The 18,370-nt window shown below is 34.6% G+C and overlaps 1 long non-coding RNA gene across 1 annotated transcript in view; it reads left to right on the forward strand.

The window, feature by feature from the left end:
• Window positions 1-18,370, forward strand: part of LOC144371873 (uncharacterized) — a 117,038-nt gene that overhangs the window by 86,193 nt on the left and 12,475 nt on the right. The window contains exon 2 of the long non-coding RNA XR_013431974.1: window positions 16,658-16,751. This is a non-coding gene — a long non-coding RNA (uncharacterized LOC144371873). The remainder of the gene's footprint in view (window positions 1-16,657; window positions 16,752-18,370) is intronic.

An 18,370-nucleotide genomic window follows, 5' to 3' on the forward strand; every position in this document is an offset into this window, starting at 1 on the left:
TTTTTTTCTAGTACTTTTTATAACAAGATTAACAGCAGTAATACATTGAATATTTGGAGAATATTTCTTTGGTATTGTGTAAATGATAGACTGTCCTCAAGTTATGATAATTTGTCTTACAGTTTTTCAACTTATAATGGTGCAAAAGTAACTATACAATTATTGCTTTTCACTTTCAGTACAGAATTAATATAAGGACTTTGAAAAAATACATCAAAGCATCTAATAAGAATATCTTTCATTTCTATGCAAAAAATATTCAAGTATAATACACTGATAATTCTGGTGAGTATATGCATAGTAAACACTAAAATTATCAAAGTGTTATTCCTGGAGTCTTTTTTTGCATTAAAATGGTAGATATTCTTATTAGATGTCTTGATGTATTTTTCCCAAGTCTTTTTATAGTCTGGTGCTAATTGATAAAAGAATGTCAGGGGTCGAAATATTTAAGTAAATACCATAGGGTGAATACTCAAATACTTGAAAATATAAAAATAGCCAGCTTCACAAGTCCTTTACTCATGTGGTCAGCACATGTTCATTTAGTGCTTACTTTAGGAATGAGCTGTGGATAGGTATAGGACATATAGCCATAAACAAATACGTAAGTTTGCTGATCTCCAAGAACCTAGATTCCATAGATAGTGACAAATAAACAAACACAGTAAACATAAACATACTTGAGAAAAGCTCTATGAGGGCTGGGGATATAGCTCAGTTGGTAGAATGCTTGTATTGTATGCATAAAGCACTCGGTTCAATCCCCAGCATCACAAAAACAAACAAACAAACAAAGGTTAAAAAAGCTCTATGAAAGTAATAACACAGCTCTTTAAGAGAAAAAAAATGTTGGGAGAAGTAGGGAGGACTCTTTCTTCCCTGTGGTTGACATGGAAGATCGACTAAGAAACTCGAAATTATGACAAAGTTAAGGAGTCAACTCTGCAAAGAATAGAAATCACAGCATTTCTACCAGTGGGAAAAGCAGATGCAAATGCCATCAAGGCAAGGAAGACCCTAGAAGATCTGAGAAATAACAGTGACAACGGAAAAGTGACTTCCCTTGGCAATCCAGTCTTCAGCCTTATTTTGAACTATACTTAGTCCATTCGGGCTAATATAGCAAAACACCATAAACTGTATAGCTCAAAAGAAACATATTTGAGTCTCATTTCCAGAGACTGAGAATCCCAAGATCAAGGAACTGGCAGATTCATTGTCACTTAAGGGCCACTTCCTGATTCATACATGGTCCATGTCTATTTGTTATGTGTTCACAGAGTAGAAGGGACTACCTGCTTAGATTCTTTTATAAGGATACTAATTCCGATGATGAGGGCTTTGCCCTTATGTTCTAATCCCCTTCCTCCTTCCCCCTTGCCCCCTCACGGAAGGCTTCACTTCCTAATATCAATACTTTGGAGATTGTAATTCCAATACAGGAATTTTAAGAGAACACATTGATTGAGACTATAGCAACCTCTTAATCTTGTTCCTTAGAAATATCCAGATACATATATGCACACACAGTTCTCTTTTGGACCATCTTATTCTAAATGACCCCCAAAAGTGACTGGGGAGAATGAGTGAGAGGCAGTATCTAAAGATAAAATGGAAGAAAATTAACCCAGATTTAATAAAGATGTTAATTTTTTATTTTAGCGATTACGTGGCAAGTGGGATGTGTTGAAAACAAAATGCACATCTAAACAAATTGGGGTGAAACTACTCTTAGAAAAGATGGCAAGGGGCTGCAATGGAAGGCTCCTCAGGATCCAAGCATCCCAGGGGAAGAAACAACTGTGGAATTCCAAGAAAAAGAACACGCCACCCAGGGTCTACACTCATGCAGAGTGCTATTCGAAAGAGAGGAAGAAACAGAGATACTTTTAGGAAAAGGCTAAGAATATCGCAATTTACAGGTGTTCCACGAAATAGCGTTGAGTAGGAAGGAAACTGAATCCCAAAGAAAGCTGCAGGTTTCAAGGAGCAAACAAAACAACAAAAGCAAAAGAAAAACCAGGTGAACTTGTGGATAAATCTAAATAACTGGTGATTGCAAAGGAAATCACATTAGCCAGAAGGACTAGTTTGTGATAGTTTTAAAATGTCAGGAAACACCAACATAAGCATGTGAGGGAGGAAGACCTTGAATATTCTGAGGATCTTGCTGAGTTGCATGGTTGGGAGCTGGAGAGAGAACTGATGGACTCTAGTCTCTGTCAGTCTGAGCTTACCTAAAACATAATGTACTCATTAAAAAAATAAAGTAGAATATACAGTTCCTAAATCTACAGAGAAGAAGGGAAAGACAGGCAGGAAAAATAAAAAAAAACAAAGTCAAGTGAATAGAGCTTAAAAAGGAGAAAAGGAAGCAAAAAGAACACACTGTCTAGAAGACACAATAGAATAAATGAAGCACATCTGTGGTTATAATAACTATAGATAAGGCAAATCAAGGGAACAAAAATTTCTGACTGGATTGTTGAACTTTCAAAAATACCGTTATGTGCTAATTTCAAGTTTTACAAAATATTAAGAGAGAGAAAACTGAAAGTAAAAGCAACTGAAAATAAGATTAGACAAATACTAACCAAAAAAAAGCTGATGCAGCAAGATTATCATCAGACAAAATAGACTTCAAGCTCAAATTTAGAGGCTTATCTAATTAGAGATTATCTCACAAGAGGATTAAGCAATCAATCAAGAAGATTCAGCATTTCTGGATATTTACCACCTACCAACATGTACACATGACAAAAACCAGACACATTATAAGAAGGGATCAATACATCCATAAGTGAAATATAGGATTTTTATCCATGTCTTATCATCTATTTTTTTGTGTTTACAGTTATGCTCACCAGATTTTTTTATGATTATTTCATATTTCTCTCTCTCTCTCTCTCTCTCTCTCTCTCTCTCTCTCTCTCTCTCTCTCTCTCTCACACACACACACACACACACACACACACACACACACACACACACACCAATCAAGTTTGATCCTACTTTTATGGACAACAACTTTGTTGTCCATAAAAGCAATGAATTAAGATCTTTAAGGCTATTATAAGTTGAGCTGCTAAAAACATTGATATGGCTGCTTCACTGTAGTATGCTGACTTTATAAGTCCTTTGGGTAAAAACTGAGGAGCTGGGTCAAATGGTGGTTCCATTCCAAGTTTTCTGAGGAATCTCCATACCACTATTCAAGAGTGCTTGTACCAATTTGCAGTTCCATCAGCAATGTATGAATGTAATTTTCCCCCTTCTTGCCAATATTATACAATAGTTAAACTATGGAGCCAACCTAGATGCCCTTCAACAGATAAGTGGCTAAAGAAAGTGTGGTATATGTACACACTGGAATATTATTCAGCCTTAAAGAAGAATGAAATGATGGCATTTGCCAGTAAATGGATAGAGCCTGGAGAATATCGTGCTAAGTGAAATAAGCCAATCTTCAAAAACCAAAGACCAGATTTTTTCCCCTCTGATATGTGGATGCTAATTTATAATAAGGGGTAGGGGTACGAGGGAAGAATAGAGTTACTATGGATTTGGGTGAGGGTAGTAAAGGAAGGGGAGGGGGTATGGAGTTAGAAAGGGTAGTAGATTGAATTGGAGATTATTACCCTGTGTGCATACATGATTACAAGACCTGTGTGATTTTATATTCTGTACAACCAGAAGAATGAGAAGTTATACTCCATTTATACATGGTGTGTCAAAGTGCATTCTACTGTCATATGTAACTAATTAGAACAACAACAACAAAAAGAGCTCTAAAGCCTTAATCCCACTTCTTGTTTTGCCTCTGAACAGTTGTGTGGTGTCCAGAAAGTAATCTTAACTTTCAACCCCTATTTCTTTATCTGAAAATTGAGGTGGTAAGATCAGACAGCCAAGATTTCTTTCATCCTTTGCTACTCCATAAATTTATGTAAAAAATTTTATCTTTTGAGAATTAATTGTGTTGCTTATAAACATATATTTAGATTATATATTTCACAGAAGTATATTGTCCTGCAATTCATTGTTCATTATGAATTGAGGAAAAGTAAAGTTGTCTTATTCATTCCATGAATCTCATAATACAGATCTAAGATAAAACCCAGTTACTTTTTAATCTGCCTAAACAAAAGAGGTGGTTCAATACAGCATGACCATAGGAAGTGTCCACAAACTTCTAAATAAGTTGAATGATAGACGATCACTGTTTCCTGTCACCTTAAAAAAAGAAATCATTAGTAGCTAATCATATATTACTAAATATACTCTCTTTTGGTGCTGTTTTCTAGTAAGTCATGTTTTAAACGGAACAACCTATATTTTTACTACTTGATAAATTTTTCCATTTTAAAAATTACCTAAATGATTTGATAAGCTTTTCAAAATTGCTGTTATTGCTTTGTCCTCAAGTTTCTGAAAGTTTTCTTATGCCTCATTTATTATATGTACTTTGTTACAAACTATTATGACACCTCACTCATATTTACATTTTAAGACTTTCAACATAAATTCTGAAGACATTCTGAAATATATAAACCTGATATCAATTTCCTCTCAAACATCCTTCACTGGATGTGTATGTCTCTATTTTGTGTTTTCAAAGTATGATCACTTGCATCAAAATCATTAGAGGTATTTATTTTAAAATGATGAATTCCATGATCTTTATCCAAATCAACTGACTTAAAATTTTGTGTGTGTACATGAGAATCTTGCTTGGGAATTTGCATTTCAAAAAAAGTTCCTTCATAATCTTTTCTGATGTAAATAGTCCAGCAATCACATTGATATTTCTACTCTGTAGTACCATGTTCAAACTCTTTATTGTAACCTACCAGATCCTTCATAACCAAACTGCATTATTACCAGTACCATTTAATATAATTTGGCAGGTATGCAGGTAGAATTAAATGAAATCAGGTATTCACAATCCCAGTGACATGCCTGGTACATAGTAGAATTTTAATTAACACTTAATCCTCTCCTCTCCCCTCTTTGGAACATACAGAATTGTATCTTTTTATTGAACTGGTGGGCCAATTTCATTGCAAAGAATGAGCAGATAATACAATAATGGATAATCTAATGTGATAAATTTCTTTGTGCATCTAAAAATGCCAAGATCACACAAACTTTTGAGGACAAAACGACCTTAGAAACATGGAGTTTGTTAGGATTTGTTAAGAGTCATTTCAGCTTCTAGAAGATAGTCACACTACTGGGCTCTTTAGATAGCCTCACATATTCAGCATTAGATTAAGTCCCAGTACTCTCAGTGCCCCTAGATAACCAATCACATGCTAAAACTACAAAGAGAATATTGTGATTGGACTTAAATGCACGTAGGGGTTCAAAGACTGAACCCGTAGATTCTAAACTGAAGGCCATTGTGTTTTCATCAGCTTGTATTATAATTTTTGGTAATGATAGAAATATGGGAACAGGAAGACATGAAAACAGTCCTAGGTTTTCCCTGTAGCCTGTTTCATGGAATGGCTTAAGCCTTTTCCAGCTTAATGTATTGGTAATCTCAAAAATCTTTTTAAAATATTTTTGTTCAGTCAAGTAATACCAAGATAAATGGAATATGTTTCTCCTTTACAAGGAGTTTGTTGACAAGTAAAGAGATATCTTACAAAACAGTTATCATCTCCAATTTTATTTTTCTTCTCTTCTTTAAAAGAATCCTCCTTCCATCATACCTGACTTACTCAGTGGTTGGAGTCAGAGTTTGCACTTGCCTGTTCCTCTTCCTGAGAGTGCTGCAGACAACTCTATGTCTTTCTCTGTGTTGTCATTTGTCTATGGACCATTGTGGTCCATAGTAACGACTGTGTTCCTACTCATTTGACTCTTTCTATGGTCCATTTTTATGCTTTTTTGTTTTTCTTTGCTAATATCTTAGCTTCCAACCAATAAGCCCCTTTACTATTGGAACAGCTTCACATTTTAGTGTTCAACCTACAATCCTTCAATGGTAGGTGCTGTACAGCATTTCAGCAAGATAACTATCTCTCAAGATGAAGTGTTCTAATGAAATTGCAGGATCCTATAACACAGGTTAATTGGTTAACTAAAATAAGATTTATCAATCCTTGAGATGTTGCCCTATGTTGTTCTGTAGGCCATTCTGTGATGTTTGAGAAACAAGGGACCCTAAGAGTCCTATCTGTTACCAAGCAACATATGGAGAAAAGGAAAACCATGAAAATTCTAGAGTTTGACAGTGTGCTTTGTTGTGCAAGTCCTTATTTACATGCATTTTTATTATTCAGCTCAACAATATCCTGTTTCAGAGAAAGTTGCTATAAGAAACTTGTCATGAATACAATTGCACATCAAAGGATCTAAAGCCCTTGTGTTTCTCTGACTATTTTTAAAATGTCAAGTCTCACTTGGTAGGATGCAGTCTGCAACAACATTTATTGTGTTTATAACCAGAAAAGAAACTGCATTAACAATGTAATTGCATCCAGTAAGCGTCACATATATTTTGACCATTATTTAATGTCTCTCTGGATAGAAGCAGCAAGTTCAAAAGAACAATCTGTTTTTCATTCACATATTTTCCATCCCTCTCCATTGCTTTGATTGCTTCTATAATATAAAAACATGATGTCATTATTTTTCAATGTGAATATTTTACCAATGTCCCAATGTATAATAGGACAAAGGTTGGTCTCAACTAGGACATACAGAAGGAAAAATTATATTATCAATTTATATCTAAATGATAATATTGGTTAATTAATTAAATAATTGCCTCTGTGTGTGATTGAATCTACTGTTACCAAATGTCCTTTGCTTAATGGTTGGGTGTTATAAAAAATGATGTTTATCTTTTACTAAAGCACCATTTTATTACTTTTTATTAGAATTATTAATTTTTATTAAATTCTTAAAACCATATTATTTTGCATATACAGATACCCAGCATTACAATCTGAAAATACAATTCCTAAAAATAAGCTATAGGTAGGAAATCATTGGCCTCTTCTGTCTTGCTGCATTACGTAGACTTGATGTATGTTGCGTTAGTATTATTAGGAACTCTGCTAAATCAGCTCTCTAATCTTTCTATGATTATTGGATTTGGATAATTTATCAAGCACATGATTTAATAAATGCACAATGACTCTTTAAAGATAAACAACCTCTAGCCTATTTGCCACACCACAGCTATAGTGATTGCAACTACAGAGAACTTGATTTCTTTTTGTGGTAGTCATATGGGAGGTGCAGGGTGAGGATAGCCACATCTCCCCCTCTCAGAGAATGAATCTTCCTATACAAGAAATTTTCAAGAAATACATGTGATATGCAATCGAATACTTTTCATTTTTAATTTTTATTGTATATAGATATATAAAATATATAATTAAGCAGCCTTTTGTAAACTGATGTAAGAAGATGTGCTTTGCACCAAATCTGCTTCTAGTTCTTTCCTGTATGATATAGAACCTTGTATAGTACCTTCCTGATAGAAGAAATTTTGTCCTGGAAGTCCTTCCTGATCCCTCAGATGAGTGAGGACCCTTGTAGACCTTTCCCTAGCACCATGTAAAAATTATTTTATAATTAAAGTCAATACCTCTTCATAAAAAAATGTTTCAAAACCTGTGGGGACTTGACTTAGTCCCTGACATATAGCTAATGCCCAATAAATATTTAATTAATACTGGAAATGTCTTTGAGCAGTATGAACATGGATTTATAAATGATCCCTGATAGCAATTTGGTAGGTGTTCACATTAGTTTCTAGAACTATTTCTCTGAACCTTATACAAAGTCCTAAGTTGAAGTAATAATAAGGTACAATATAAGACAGATCAACACCAATCATTTTGCATACCAACTTGTCTTCCTCTTTTGTTATCCCTCTTGCTGCTAGCTGTATTTGATATGTATTTAATAAATGATATATATAATAATAAAGTATCTTTATTTACTTAGGGCATCTTAGGTAATTGCATAACTTTATTAGCCTTTACATCAATTTTAGGCAGGAGAACAGGAAACCGGAATCTACAAACATGCAAATTAACAATGGCAAGTGTCAAAATGTATAACCCTGATGGGACCTCTTGCTCAGGTCTTTACAAATATCACTGATAGGTGTTCTTAGTTCTTGATTATTCTTTCGAATCCTATGTTCAGATTTGGGAAACATTGTCTCAGTAGCTACTGCTATTCCTGAGTTGTTAAAATTAGGAAAGAGATTGAAAAATAAAGAAAAAAGATGCTAATTGGTGTTTGAGAGTCCAGATTCTGTAGCCAGAATACTTAAGCTCAAAACACAAAATTACTATCCTGACTAAGTGGCCTTGGGATATTTAGTTAACTGTTCAATGCCTCTGTTTTCTCATCTGCAAAATAGAATAAAGCTATTGTAAGGACAAAACAAATTAATTCATACAAAAATTTAGACTAATGCTTGGCTGAGGAAAGAGCTTAACCAATGTTAGTTGCTGTTACCATTATTAATATCATGCTGAAGTTAGTTATTAGCAAAATGTAATGAAGATATTTAACTTTTAATTTGTCAACCAGTCCAGGCAAAATGCTGCTAGACATAGTAAAACAAAAATTGTTTCCTTGAAGCTTCTCTTCTTGCTAAGAAATTCTAGCATACTGTGTTCCCTCTCTAGGAACAGCACGACTGGCAGAGAAAACAACTTGTTTTACAGTCAAAACATGAGTATAACACTTTTAAAAGTCATTAAAAATACCCATAAATTATTTCCAAGTTAATATGTAAATATATTTTGCTTGCTACAATTTAACAACAGATGAGTGATGACATTCCCTGAAAGAGGAAAGATATCTCAAAAAAGTGAAAAAATTAGATCCATTATATTTCAGTGGTCTGATAGAAGACAGTAAGCATTCTATTTCAGTAAAAAGGTTTCTAGATAGCAAGCTTCCTCTCTTAGCCTGGAGCTCTCTACAGCCATGGAAAGTTGCAAGTGCAGAGGATAATCCTGAAGGAGTAACTTTCAGTACCTCCTTGGAGCAGCCCTGCTCTCTTGGCTGATGAGGATTTAGTGACTCAATACCCAGCTTCCTTGCCCTTTGGATAAGAAAATTCTCACACACCTATTTGATACTGGATTTTCAGTATTCTCTAGCAAGATTAGGTTCCAGTCTTCCAGGGTGGAAGATGGTTTGATAAGATGCCTTCTATTGCCTGTCTTCCCTTTCTCACCTCTCCTCTTTCTACTATCCTCACCTATTTGTGAACTACTTACATTCAAATTTTGTCTCTAGGTCTGTTCTGGGGGTAACCCAAATTAAGACTCATGGTAATCTCCAGGTGTGTCTTCAGAGTTTAGGCTCAGAACATAGGAGGTAAGTTTTTTTCAGCAAGAGTAGAGTATTGCTAAGAAATTCTAGCATACTGTGTTCCCTCTCTAGGATAAAAATCTGGAAGTTTGTGTCCCTGGCTGTTGGTTTCTCAATTGTTGGGGCTATTTTCTTCCTTGAAGGCTTGGAATTGACAGTTGTTAGTGCATATTTATAGGAAATCTGCTTCTATCAGTGTATGGGACAAATTAAAGGCCCATCTCTTTCATAATCAAGTCAAATTTCTGGGGAGTCATAGCCTCTTTGTGTCTCTCTCTTTTTTTTTTTGCTCTATACCCATCTGTTTCCCATCAAGCCTAAGGAATCCAGCCAGGCTCTACATGGTCTGTCAGCTGTAGCAATTCTGTAGTGAAAGGAGTTACCAGCCCCAAACCAGGTGTCCAATAATCTTGCTCAGCCCTTGACAACAGCAGGTAGCATTGTAGGGACTGAAATAATTCCTCAGGGTACTGGAGAGGAAAGAACTCTTTCTCCTCTAGGGATAGCCACAGCTATGCAATTTCAACAGCTGGATTCTAAGTTTACCACTGTTTGCTAATATAGTTCTTTAGTGTCTCATGTACTTTCCCTGTGGTGAATCTAAGGACCAGACAGGATAGGTCACAAGGAGTTCCTAAGAAGAGCCCCACGTTTTGGAATCAAATATTTGATATACATCTCTAGGGTTAAAATCTTTCTTAAAATAAATTGCTATCTCAGAGGCTTTTGGAATTCTTCAATGACTTTGAAATTCTCTGCTACTAGGAAACTTATTTAAGTCTATCTCAGTCCATCAAGAATATTCTAGTATTTTCAAAATCTTAAGAGGGAAAGGGTTGGGTCTCAAACCATTTTTTTTTCTGAAACTTAAGTCCTCCATAATAATATATCATTTTCTTCTCCTGCTATTGGCCTTTATGAAGTAAGCAAGATAAGCAAGTTCTTTAGCAAGACCTCCATCAAAACCTTTCTGCAGAAAGATACCCTTGAGTTACTCACTGGCAACAACAGGAGATATCTTCCAGGTGCCTGAATGTCTCTACTTCCACATGCAGCTCTTACATGGTGGTTCTTCTTGGGCTGAGGGTAGGGAGCAGGGTGACTTGGATCTTGCTGATTAAACTCCGTGATGTGAGTTTTCTCAGAAGTATCCATTTTGGTAGTTATCAGGATTATATAAGTCCTTCATTTTCTAAGAGAGTTTAACTTTCAAATAATTTTTGTTTAAGTAAACTTTGTCAAATATAGACATTGAAGTTCAATACGGATTCCATTACTTTTCCTGTCAAGGGCAAGCAACAGAAAGGAAGTAACACAAATATGGCTATTCTTTAGAGGGATGCACACAAAATATATTTTGAATATATAACTCTAGCTATACTATGAAGAATTGGTAAGATATAGAATGTCAGATCATTTAGAAAGTTTATGGAACATTCTAGATGAGAGGTAATGGAAGGCTTAAAGCTATATTTTAGCCATGTTATGAGTGCCTAGATTTGTGTGTACTGGTTTTGTGTAACACTATATAATTTCTCCTTTTTCTGGGAAAATACATCAGGTATGTCAGAAGTAATATCTTTACTACCTCTCCTATACTGATACCCTAACTTCCGGAAAAGGATCATGAGAACTGGAAGGTCTTATCTTCAAGGAGATTACCCCCAGTCCCCCAGCTCCTGGAAGGCTGCCATGAAGTTTGTTGTCTACAGGGTATTTGTTTGTAAATTGGGGGTTTTCTAGTATTAAGAGGCTATAAATCAGAACCAGGCCACTTCAGGATGAATGTAACAGCCTGAAGGTCACCATACACCACAAAATCATGCTATGCAGACTCTCACCATACTGTAATTTATCAGATAATACTGCTGCTCTGAAATTTAGGAGAAGGGAAAGGACTCCCTGCAGATCACTGAATCATGGCCCTATGCACTGGTTGAGGTTCAAGTTTTCTGACTCCCGATGCCAGCTCCCTTCCCACTAATCAAGAACTATGCTCCAGTCAAAAAAAGAATTTTTCAAGTTTGTATAAAAAGTCTGTGCTTCTTTCTACCTCCAGGGTTTTGCTCATTCTCCTCCCATAGTGTGGACTACTTCTCCTCTGTTACCCTCCACCTTTCTGAGCCCAAAACACATATATGATGTGTAATTACCTGATGTCTTCAAGATAGAATAAAACATTGTTGTTTGTAGGAAACAAAAGCTTCATATTTAATAACTTTGTGCTACTAAATTCTTTCTGCAACTGAATAAACTGATGTTGCCAGTGAGTAACTCAAGGGTGTCTTTCTGCAGAAAGGTTTTGATGGAGGTCTTGCTAAAGAACTTGCTTATCGTTCTTACGTTCATAAAGGCCAATAGCAGGAGGATAAAATGATATATTATTATGGAGGATCTAAGTTTCAGAAAAAAAAAGCTTATGATTTATCTACTTTTTGTCATATTATGTCACACCATGTCCTAGTGATACAGTTTCTCTCAATGTCTTTCTCATGCTACCTATAACACAGGTGTAATGATTATCTCATAGCATCAACTTCTGCAGTAGGATTCTGTTGCATTTTAAATTTCACTGAGGGCATAAAAACAATCCTACAATGATAGTTTTAACTTACATCTCATGTATGAGATATGAACTCTGCTTACTTTACTATGAATTTACAAAAATGAAACAAACCACACAATGTTCAATGAGTTTCTTGGCCTGCAACTAAAGAAAAATTACATTATAGAGCCTTGGTATTGTTATTGCTTTAGTGAGCCTATTTATATCCAACTACATTGTTTGTGCCTTGACTAATAAATCCATTCGAAGCATTTACTGCAAATACAATCACCATGCTGAGCAATGGGCTAAAATAATTAAGGGTAGAAAAATAGCCCTATTTTCTAAATATTCACAGTTTATGAAATAAAGATTTATCTTTTTTCCCCTCCAAACTGATCTAGATTTGTGACAGAGTCAGATAAATAAGCACATCCCATAGGGCAAAATGAAAGAGGTTATTATTATTCTTTACTAAATTTAAGAAAAAGTCTAAAATGTATGCTACATCTATGTGTGAGTGTATATAATATTTTCCCCCAAAATGAAGCTTTCCTGTGTAAAACTTTCCTAAAATACTCTTAAGAACCTTTAAATACAACTACAATTGTATCAGGTTGGAGAAAAAGCAAACTTTATTTGAGATAACTAAAATTTTCCATTATTACCCTTAAAATCTAAAATACTTGATGTATAATTAATAATTTTTTTGACAATCAGACCTTGCCCAACCTCAATGAGACCACTAGGGTCAATATTATTTAGTAATAAAAGAATGCCTTTGCAATGTGGTGATCATTAATTTATTTTATAATTTAAAATATTTTTTTCTGCATAATAATTTTTTCTTTCCAATTCACTTTTTCTTCATCTTTTGACCAGGAGTAAAATGGTCTAAGAGGTGTATAGAAGGAAGAACAGCAGGGTCATGAGGCATAGTTTGTCCTTGTAAAGTTATAATAATGGAATTTCACAGAATTTGAATCACTCTTTGCTGATGAAGTGTGCTGCAGTGTCTTAGTCCACTTTGTGTCATTAGAATATTGCAGACTGGGTAATTTATGAACAGTAGAAGCTTATTAAGCTCACAGTTCTGAAGGCCCAAGTCCAATATCAAGGTGCTAGCACCTGGTGAAGGCCTTTTTGCTGTCACAGCATGGTGGAAGACATCACACCATCACATTGTGAAAGAGCTGAAGAGGGTGCAAGCCTGGGTCTCTTTCTCCTCTTACAATCACTAATTTCATCACGGGGACCCATCCTCAGGAACTGATCTAATTGTCATGACCTCTCAAAGCACCCCCCCACCTCCATTAACATCTGAATTAGAGACTGAGTTTCTCATACCTGTATTTAAAAAAAAATTTCAAATACTACACATGGAGATCTAAATATCATAATCATTAAGGGGCTGAGATAAGATAGTATAGATACTGGCCAATATTACAAATAATATATATATTAGAAAAGATGGTTGTATAGTAGAAAGAACAGTAAAGGAGCCAGATCCACTGTATTTAACCACATAATCATTGCAGATGATTATGGAAAATTGCTTTGCAAGAAAATGGGGGACAACCAATATGTAAAGCTTTTGAAAACAACTGTGCCAGTATTACTTGAAAATCTTTATTACTAAATTGTCTTTGTTGTGAGATTAGAATACATAGAATTCCCGTGAATATACATTAAAATCGAATAATCCAAATCAACATATATTGTTTCTCTGTGATTAGCAAACATTTTTCCACCCTGGGGGGAAAATGGTAACAGATTAGATGTTATTGATTTGTGAATTATAGTCAAACTGAGAAAATGTACTACAGTGTTGCTAAGTATAAACTTAGAAACTTTTATCTTCTGTTAGAAGATTCTCTACTGCTTTGGCCCATTTCATTCCTTATCATTGGTTTCATTGTGCGATGTGCTGTCCATTGCACCACTCACACAAGATGTGTTTGCCATTAATACTGCAGCACTCTGAATAAACCCTGCAAGTGGGCTTTTGGAAAGCTACTGACAATGTGCATGAACTGATAATTGTTGGCATCATCGTGCTTTCAGTGAGTGAGAAGACAAATGCTCATCCATTTTGTGCCACTGGTGAATACTTTGCAGATCTGTTTACCACATATGCAGAATTATAGGATGCAACAACCACATAATGAAAGGTTATAAACCAATGTTTGGATGAAAAAAAAAACAGAATTCGACAATTATGTAGTGGCAATGATTGTGAGGTGAAATATGGTAGTTGTAGTTTTTTACAAACAACCAGCTGAGGGACTTCTGCTGGATCCTACTATACATTTTATGCTACAGCAAAGCCAACAGCATAGACCTTCAAATCAGTCAGACTTGGGGAATGACTTGAGAAAGTTACCTAATCTTTACAATCTTCAGTTTTATTTTCTATGATATGAATGGAAAATACTTGCCTTGCTGAGCTGTTGTAAAATTAAAGAATCATGTTTGAAAATATCTAAACTTTTGAAAAGTACCGGATATATCTAGTAGATGCTCAGTAAATTCTGATTATCAATATTTGGGTTTTGTTTTATTATTATTTTTCTATTAATTTATTTATTTACTTGGGATTGAACCCAGGGTTTCTACTGAGCTCTGTCCACAGCCCATTTTATATTTTTGTTTTGAGACGGGGTTTCACTTAGGGTCTTGTTAAGTGGCTGAGGCCAGCCCTGAACTTGCAACAATCCTCCTGTTTCAGCCTCCTGCATTGTTGACCTCAGTGTTTTTAGCATAAGATATTGATTCTCCCATTACCAGCCTCTAAGGCTGTCAGCATAATGCAATGAGATAAGTATAAAGCACTTGGAAAAGAATAAGGTCTTCCATAAACATAAGGGGCAGTTGCCCTGGTGTGCCCAACAAATACTGAATTCCAGAGTGCGTGAAGAAAGTGTGCAGCTTGGCTCATCTCTTCTCACATGGTGACAGGGCTGTACAAATTTCCCTCGTGGTTATGAAACTGCAAATAGGCTGATTTAGTCTAAGCATTTTATCATGGGCCAGGTGCCTAGGAAGTCCCACTTTTTATTGCCAGGTTCTTATTGAAAGAAATAGAAAGGTGGTTGGCTTAAATTCCAGCTATCGGAGCTGCCAAATGAATTTAAAAAAAAAAATAACAAAACAAGTCAGTCTCTCTAGCAGCACACAAGGTCGCCTTTCTCCTCCTTCCGCCTTCTTTCATTTTAATCTTCTGTAATGTGTGGTTTTCAGATTCCAAAAGTGTAAACAAAACTTGTCTGTTCTGTAGTTTCTATTATCCAGTGCAAATTGGAAAAGGAAACCATAATGCTTCTTAATCTTCTTTAAAAATTTCTTTTTACAAATAATTTATTTCCAAATATCAGTGTCCCTTACACAATTTGGATGGGGTGGGTGGAATAGAAAGAGGATTCATATCAACCTATTGCAGACAATTCTCCTTGCCTGTAGTGCAGCATGATCCATGCCAGCAGTTTCCCAGAATATTTGTGATCACTATGCTGGGGAGAAAACTCTGCAAAGACATCCCAGTCATTGAGAAAGTACTGATTACTACATTTGCAGGGAAACGTACCTCAAAGGAATGAAGGTGGATCAAATGTGCTTCTTTCTTTCATTTGTTTCTAGAAAACACATTTTCCCAAATCAAATTGAATTATATTTTTATCACGATGTGAATTTTACAAACAATTGAAAAATATAATTTTAAATGTTAAATGAAATTTTGTTCTTGTTGAATATATATATATATATATATATATATATATATATATATATATTTGAATTATAAAAATTCTATTTTCCTTGTAAGTTTATATCTTCTATGTGTTCCTTACTGTCTCAAGGTGGTATGCTGATTTCCCTGTGTGGTTTCACAACACAATGTCTTCATTTATTACTCACATTTCATGGTGCATTAATAATCTCAACACAAGTCATTCCCTGGGTGCTGGATTCAGAGTTTTAAAAGATATAGGGACATTTCTTAAGCCTAGGTAAATATTAAATATCAGTTATGCGAGAGAGGGAGAGAGAACAATGACATTTGCTGCCAGCCTTGCAGTCCTTTGAGATGTGTGTTTGAGCACAAATGACTTGTTGAGTCTATTAAACAGATCTGGTTCAGCTGTGGTGCTTATGTTGGTTTTCAAATATAAGTTCAGATGGGTTGTTGGTAGAATATGCGTGTACATGAACTCGAGATATGAACTTTGGAAATGCAGTTTGAAATTTTATTCATTTTAAAAATTTAAATACTGATCTGAAAAAAATATATAAATAGAATTGGTTTTGACATTTGGAAACATGGTTAGGAAGAGTAAAACATTAAGGAAAATAGTTCCTAAAATATTAAAGGAATGCTTTATATTGAATTATATTTTAAATGAAATAAATTGAGCATTAATTCTGTCTGGAGTTTTAATTAGTCTGATAAGCAGATTGTGGATCTCAACTGTTCGTGTGATAGTGATATGAACTATTGTATAAGGAAATATTTTAAACCTGGTTATGGCTCCTTCAACTAGAGGAGATACTTCATAATAGTTTAGCTCAAAAAAAAAAAGGAACAAAATGTTATGTTTATATAAAAGGGAGTTTAAGAAAATAGAGATTTTTATTAAATTCTATTTTTCCTTCTGTGTTTTTATACTCTAGATGTATAAAATACATGAAATAATAATAATAATAAACAAGCAAACTCTTAATTACCAAATGCTAATTACTTTTTCTTTTTCATTTCAGCTCTCAGGAGAAGTGATTTTGCAAATTGCCAATGAACCAGTTCTGCCCTTTAATGCTCTTGATATAGCTTTAGAAGTTCAAAACAGCCTTAAAGGTAATTTTTCTTTAAATTATAATAATTTTAGAAAATGAAAAATTATTCAACTAATTTTCAACAAGGAATAAATGAAGTCACCTACTATCTCATTAGCTATGGCAATGGTGTCCCTCCCTTCCTATGGAGACTTATCATGAGAAGGGCCTGGAAGAATTTTAACTGATATGTCAACACAAATGAGATGTACACAGTGTGAACAGAAGAGTTTAAATCCTGGTCTCCCTGCTTTCTTTAATCAAAGAGATTTCTAATTCTGTTTCTGTCATTATTTACCAGTTACATATGAGATAATATAGTTCAGAGATCTGATCTATTTTTTTTTCAACATTGTGCCTAACACCCAGTCATTCCAAACAATGATGCCACAGAAATTTCTCCTTTGGGATTGGTTTCTATGGAGTATGGGCCCCATTCCATTTGACTGAAATGTTGTCTCTGGTCAAAGATGATAAGGAGACAACCAGAGAAGTATTTCCACAGACTCGATTTAGTCCGTTCATGTTTGAATATGGATCTCTCTGCAGAATTCTGACCCCACCCTAATAATTACTCTCACTTCTTCTATTTCTGTATATGAACCTTTCCATTAGGTTCCTATTTCCCTTCATTAACCACACAACAAAGAGCAATATTATAATTAAAGATTTCACTCTTGTCTTGAATCACACATCTTCCTATTAGGTCTTTAATGAGTCATTTGTAGACAACTACTTCTCAATGGAAAAGTCAATATTCCAACTACAGTGCTTAAGTGGTTATCTCTGAAAAACAAATCATTCTAGAGTCAGAGATTTCCAGTAACTAGAAATTTAGTTCTTTTTATTTTTTCCTTAACTACCTGGATTGCCATTTTACTCAGAAAATTCTCCAACAATTATTTTTTCCTTCAATAGTTCATAAAGATTCTTTACTAAAGTGGCTGAACAACTATGACTCAGGAGCAATAGAGCCATAGGTCTGTTTGTGTCCCTCATGGTCCTCAACATGCTCTCCATTTTGTATACTTAAGTCAGTCTTCATGTAGTTGTGTTCTTTCCTGCTTTTATCTGACAGTCTCCAGTGTGGATACCTATAGCAGTAACTCTATCTCCAATACTTCAGATTTGCTGTCTAGAATATTTTGGGTTTAAAAACTGGATAGCTATGCATATAACATTTTGCAAAGTAAGAACAGAATAGGTATAAATAAGAGACCAAATAGTTCTGTGAATAATAACTTTTCTGCAAGAATATATTTTAGAACATCTATTTTATTTATTCTGTTGATTATTTCGCTTTTTCTTTGGTTTTCCTTTTCATCCTGTAGAAAATTGCAAATGATACTTTAAGCTTTCAGAGAATAAAAAGAGGAGGTCATTATTTACATTATGTAAATACTGTCCATCTAAAAAGGAGTAGCTATTATGCAGGTTAAGGATACCCAAAGAGCAGACTTCAAAATGTTATAATATAATAGAATTATAAATGATAAAGTTGTTTTCTGAGTCTAAATTTTCTTTGATAAATGTATAACATCTTAGTAACAAAGACATGAAAAATTATATTTAAGAAAGGTTAAAGCAATAAAGCCAGCAAAAACAAAAGTATTAGCAATAGTATTTTAAATGCTAAATGCT

Source organism: Ictidomys tridecemlineatus, chromosome Y (genome assembly GCF_052094955.1).
Source record: "Ictidomys tridecemlineatus isolate mIctTri1 chromosome Y, mIctTri1.hap1, whole genome shotgun sequence".
In the NCBI taxonomy this organism is placed as follows: domain Eukaryota; kingdom Metazoa; phylum Chordata; class Mammalia; order Rodentia; family Sciuridae; genus Ictidomys; species Ictidomys tridecemlineatus.